The 6554-nt window shown below is 44.7% G+C and overlaps 1 protein-coding gene across 2 annotated transcripts in view; it reads right to left on the bottom strand.

Annotated features, from left to right (window-relative positions):
* The window catches only part of BANK1 (B-cell scaffold protein with ankyrin repeats 1), a 457231-nt gene that overhangs the window by 321695 nt on the left and 128982 nt on the right, over positions 1 to 6554 (bottom strand). The gene's annotated exons all lie outside the window — the stretch shown is intronic.

Below are 6554 nucleotides of genomic sequence, written 5' to 3' on the forward strand. Positions count from 1 at the left end.
CAGGCAGAAAGTGAGGGGAGGGGAGGGGAGGGGAGGGGAGGGGACAGTGCTGGGGGAAGCAAACAAGTAATATAAATAATAAATATATAATATAAAAACAAAGCAAACAAAAGAGTATGCATCTCTGATTTAGTCTATAACATACATCTCTATCCTACTGCATGTGGCACAGGAGGTCTGGGGCCCGGGCTGCATGTGCTGCCCCAAACTGACTCCCTGTGCTGCCTGCAACATGTGTGGCACCAGGTCCAGCCCATGTGTCATGGGCAGCACACGGGGCCACAGTCAGTGCACTAGATTAGTCTATCAACCTATAAGCTGGTTCATGTGGTTTCATGAGGCAGATTTGGCCTGCAGACCATATGCTGGACACCTCTACTCTAAAGTCAGAGGAATATGATTCAGTTTAAAATCAGGATTTATTCTGAACTTAACTACTGGAGGTCAGGCATCAGTTTAGCTCCAATAATGCAAGTCTGTCATGTGCGAATAGCATAAGATCTATTGTATTAACTCAAATCTGAGTCAACCCTAAATTTAAGAGAACCCCCCAATAATTAGATTCTATATATGGAAAATTTATAGATTCATTATAATTTTCCAAATATAGGATCTAATTATTGGACAGCTATCTTGAATTCATCATCTCCCCACCCCCACCCTGACTACAGAAGAGAAAGCAGTGGCTGGGATGGTCAGGTCCCCCCCTTGCCCTCTTCTCCCCCCCAACTTATTCCCCTTCCTGCCCCCCCATTTCCCACAGCTTCTACCACTCCCCACTACTCCCCACAATCTCTGTCCCTTTTCCCAAGTCCCTAGTCTCTGCCCCACCCTGCACTTACTGTCAGAGGCAGTGGGCTCAGTTCCCTCCTGGAGTACAGCACATGGAAGCACAGCCCCTGCCAGCCATGCAGCAGTGTCAGCTCTGCTGACTGGCCAGGTAGGGGACAGTTTCCATGTACTCTGTGCTCAGACTCAAGCCAAGTTTTGGGGTGGGGGGGGATGCGCAGGAGGCAGAATCTGTACAGGGCAAGCAGTGGAGGCAGACAGCTGCTATGGGTCTGACTGTGGTCCCAACCTGGCTCAGGGCCAGAGTCAGAGACACAACAGCCATTTGCTCCCCCAGCTTTGTATGTGAAACTAAGACAAGGGGCTTTCCCTCAGTGCGAGCTGGGGGGAAACTCCTCATCTGAGATTCCAGTAAATACAGTAAAAAACTGTGGTTTTCACTACTGCAGCTTTTCCTTATTTCAAACAATGCTGAGTTATACTATTGCAAATTGCAGCTGTACTTGGATGTATCCAGGGCCAATCCCTGCCAAAGACAGAGGCTTCATCTTAGTCCCTACCTTAGACGTATAGCAGAAATAATGAGGAATGGAACAAATGTTCTGTGATTTGTCATTCACATACAAAAAGCTAAACTCTTAGCATCTTATTCACATATTTTATCTGTACAAAAGAATATTTTGAGTTAAATATAAGATGCCAGCCAATTTAATTTGCTATATAATTTACAGTTCTTGGTTGCTTCTCTATTTTACCATACCAGTATAGACTCAACAACCATAGTATGAGCCACTCACCAAATCACAGACTTTTAAATAAAAAAATAAGAATGGAATAGAATAGAATTGGCAACTGCATCTACAGAACTATGATTAAAGCTGTGTTTTAGAGAAAGCTATTCTTCACACCTGCTACACCTCAGCTTTATCAGTGATAAAGCTGACTCTGCTACTCCACTGACTCTGAACACTCCACTGACTAGGTCTTATATACATTGTAAAAAAAGCAAACAAAACATTCTCTCCACCCCATCTCAGAATTCTAGCATCACCTCATCATGCAGAATTATCCAATATTCTGCAGTCACCCAGTTAAATTAATAATATCATCTTAGGAACCTCCCAGATTGCTTGAAGAATACTGCCTGGGTGATGAGGGAAAAATCATAGGAGGTAGCAACAGCGTCTTTTATTACTGTAAATTACGGAACACTCACAGTCAATTACATTCAAGGACACAGTCAACTTTCAGGCACATCTTTTCCTCTAAAATGTCTGTCACCTTCTGATGTAGAATATTGGTATAAATTACTGATGGGCAGAACACAATGCTATGTCACCAAAATGACCTGTGATTGCTATATAAATATTGATGTCATTTATGGGAAATAAATTTTGAGGGAAACAAATAATATCTCTAAAAGTTGAGATAGTGGCTCAATAACTGCAATGTAATTATTTCTATTATTTCAAATGACTGATACATATTGAATCTTTCTCTTACAATAAGCATCTTTATGATACTCATCTTGAGCACAATCTCCCCTCAGTCCTCATATACAGCCTGAATCAAGAGACTTCCTTGTGGAAATTTTCCCTAAGTCAACACACTGCAGATATTACAAAACTGAGGGCACCAAAGCTCCTTGAGCTGCTGCATCCCTATTCTATAAAAAGCGACTCTTCTAAAAGGAGAAGACTGACATAAATGTGGATCCATGAGCCCAACCCTTGAGCCTCTCACACCCATTTCTTTTCCTAGTCCCCACAATGTGCTATGGTACACATTAGTTAAGGGACCCCCGTAATCAAAACCAGCAAACTTCTGCACAATGCATACATTTCACACAAGCCTCTGGCTAGAGGAAAAAGTGTAGGATTTTGAGTGTACTGTCACAGATCCAAAGCATGCTGGCTGACATAAAGAACAGCAACTAAGAAACTGCTTATTCATACATGCTAAAGTTTGATAAATGGAGGGTGTGCGTTTATATTAACTTATATTGCAGCTAACTGATTCTTGTGCTAGTATGAAAGTGGACTTCTATAATCCAATACCTAATGAAAGTGGTCCTCTGAAGGGAGGAGACACCAGGCAAGCTGCTTATGTTAAGGCTACAAATAGTGTTGACTGATGAGGGAGATTATTGGAAAATCTTCCTAACTTAAAAATGTCATAGAGAGATACTGGGAGAACTTCCAGAAACAAGACCCAGTTAATAAGGAGACTTGGAATTGGCTATCATTGGACAATACAAACCAGGCCAGAGCAATATAGACCAGCATGTATTACCACTGTCACTAGGGTCTTAGCTACACAGTGAATAGAGGGGCTGACATATAGCACCTTCTAGAGCAGGAGTATCAAACTCATTCCATTCAACCCCATGGGCTGGATGAGTAGAGTACGACTACCCATGGACCAGATGAGTAGCACAGAGATGGTCCACAGGCCAAATCCAGAGCACAGACACATGTCATCTGGTCCAAGGGGATGCCTATTGGGGTCAGAAATTTGGCAGTGCAGTAAATGGTGGCAGCATGAACTGCTGTGACTCCCTGAGTCCCAGTGCTTGGGGAAACCCTCAGGTTGGGCAAGACTGGTTGAACAACCTTGCCTTCACCCAACATGTACCAGAAGTCTGCATGCAGCAGTTGCAGGCCAAGAAGCAATCCCCGAGTCCCAGGCAGCATACCACCACGAGAATACCCAGCACTGGTATGAGGAGGCACAATGGCTGTGGGAGGAGGCTGTTACATTCCAGCCCTATCCAGGGGAGTTCTGTGCCCCTCTCCCATTACCCTAAAGGTACAGTGGGGACCAGTAGCACTTCAGGGGACTTCTTATTCAGTGCCATCTGTTGTTCCCAGCTGAACATGAAACCTACTCTAGGACCAAGCCAAGATGAGCCTCCTCATAAGTTTCCTGGCAAGGGATGAATTGGGCTTTCCTAATGGTGGTGCATGACAACCCAGTCCTCCAAGAGGAGGCCATTCCTTCAAGAATTATTGATGTTTAATGACCTTCACCAGGCCTGGGCAGTGGAAGTTAAGGAATTTTTGTAAGGGGCAGGGTACTGCTGTCATCTATGCCTCTCTTTTCCACTAGTCGAGCAGACACCCACCTCTACTAATTCCAGTGGGCACTGGGAGAAGAAGTAAATATGAACTGGTACAAGTGGAACTGCCCTCAGGGTTTGATGTTTTCATGGTCCTGGCAGTTCAAACTATTATCTCCAGGAATGGAGGGAGGAAAAAAGTTGTTCCCACTGCCCCATGTGAAGGAACAAGGGACACAAGCCACCCTCAGCCTGGTAAGGTGGTGGTGGTGGGGGCGGTGGCTTGTGATCAACACAAACTCCCTTCACCCTCACAATAACGGAAACCTGGAGTAAACCTGACCCTCAGAACCCTCAGATGTATGTCCACCTCCTAGTCCCAGGTCAAATCCATCTTCTTTCAGTCCTGGTTGCCCTACTGGACTCTGGGGCAGTGGTCATTTCACCAAGGAGACTGTGCCCTCTGAATTCTATTACAGCAGCAGCCCAAGCCAGAGATAGTTGAGATTACAAATAGCTCACTCTCTTCCATCCACCATTCCAGACTGGGACACCACTACCCTAAAGGAGAATATCAATGGCCACCCTGAGATGCCGTGCTTTCGGGCAATCCATTGTCTACATTATCCCTTGATTCTGGAGCTTCCTTGGCTCATTTGCTATAACCCCCTGGTCAAGTGGAAAACCTGGGAGGTTTGCTTTCATTCCAGTTACTGCCATGAGCACTGCTGGAAACCTGAGATGGTTGTCTGCCCTATGATCCAAGCAGGGGCTCCACAGTGTCCCTCCCCAGGGGACTCAGCCTCCTAAAGCCACACCCAGCCTTCCCAGAAATACCAGGATTATGTTGACATATCTGAGAAAAAGAATGTGGAAGTCCTCCTTCCACACCAGGATTGTGACTGCCCCATCGATCTACAGTCTGGGGGAAGATCCCAGTGGAGCACATTTATGCCATGTCAGAAGCAGAACTTACTGCCTTCTGAAATAACTGCAGTAAAACCTGGCTTGAGGATTCATGAGATAGTACACCTCACCTACTGGGCCTTTCATCTTATTTGTCAAGAAAAATGGGAGCCTCCACCTCTGTGTAAACTATCAAGCCCTGAACCAGGTCACCATCTGAAAAGAATACCCTTCATCCCAGAGCTGCTTGATCTACTAAAAACCAATTGCATATTCACCAAGCTTGATTTTTGGGGAGCATATAACTTGGCACAAATCAGACCTGGTGACAAATGGTAGGGGTGAACCAATTGAGATTTCTGGGGCTGATACTGATAGCCAATATTTAAGGAGTCATTTCAGCTGGTACCGATCCGATGTCCAATACAGCTGCCTCCAGCTGGTAACTCCAGCGTGGTGGAATGGGAGGGGTAAAACAGGGATGCTCAATATGTGTAGCTTTGCAAGTGTAGGGTGGTAAGTGAGTTTCTAATAAAATTTGTAAAAAAAAAAAAGTTCCTATCAGTATCTTGGCTAAGACCAAACATAGCATTTTTGGCACCAACAGGAAGGTGTCAGGGCTGGCTTTGGCCCTTCTGCTGCTGAGCTGGTATTGCAGTATCCCCAATCCCTTTGCCAGTTCCCTGCAAAGGAAACACCCACCCCTTTTTCTAAGGGCCACAAAAAGGGTTCTCTTCAGCACCATGTTTGCCCAATATGTGGGCAAGTGTTTTATAGTCATGATCAGTGTTGACTGTCTTTAATCAGCTTCATAGTTGGTTTCTGTTACTGAATATATGCTGCTTTTGGCAGCAGTTTAGTGATAGACAATGTAGTTAATGAAGTTTCCTTGTATGCAACTATAAGACAAGGGGCTTTTTCCCCCATACTAATGAACCTCATCTTGTATTTGAGCAAATACAGTAAGTAACTATCTATAAAATATAGCACAGAAACTTATTTGGAGAACTGGGATTGGCCACGTTGCATGAAAAGGTTCATGGGACTTGTATTTTGTTTGCAACTGAAAAAATGACTAAAAAAAAAGGATTTTTTTTCTATGCTGGGGTAAAATTCTCATCCATCACCCTTCCCCACCACAAAGTCTTTGCTTAATGGTTGGACAGAGTATTGGGGAAAAATGTATCAATCCCAATATGACAGGTTTATACATAGCAGCTGCGCACCTCTGCTGCCATTATAGCCTTTTATTTGTAGAATTAGCTGCTACTGCCTTTCAGCTCTTGTGGTGGAGGGTAGGTGTTTAGAACCATAAAAGTGGCACTTCCCATGCTGACTCTTAGGCATACACGGGGATGTGCAAAAAAATCTGTTAATCTGCATTAACTAAAGTTGTGAATTTAAAGTGAATTAAACTATGTTAACTGCCTCTTTTGATACAATCATTCTGAACTAAAGTGACCTTAATAGCAGGGGCTGGACGTGTTCAAATCAGTGGGTCCAGATGCTCTCCACCCCAGGGTGTTGAGGGAGCTAGCTGGGGTTATTGCAGGGCCTTTGGCATGGCTTTACGAGCGCTTGTGGTGCTCGGGTCAGGTGCCAGATGATTGGAAGATAGCCAACATGGTCCCCATCTTTAAAAAAGGGAGGAGGGAGGACCCGGGCAACTATAGGCCCATCAGTCTTACCTCAATCCTAGGGAAACTCTTTGAGAAGATCATCATGGAGCACATCTGCGATGGGCTGGCCTCAGAGATGATGCTCAAGGGCAACCAGCACGGTTTCATCAGGGGCAGGTCAT

The sequence above is a fragment of the Gavialis gangeticus genome, unplaced genomic scaffold (assembly GCF_001723915.1).
Source record: "Gavialis gangeticus isolate Ggan-Ray unplaced genomic scaffold, GavGan_comp1, whole genome shotgun sequence".
NCBI lineage: Eukaryota > Metazoa > Chordata > Crocodylia > Gavialidae > Gavialis > Gavialis gangeticus.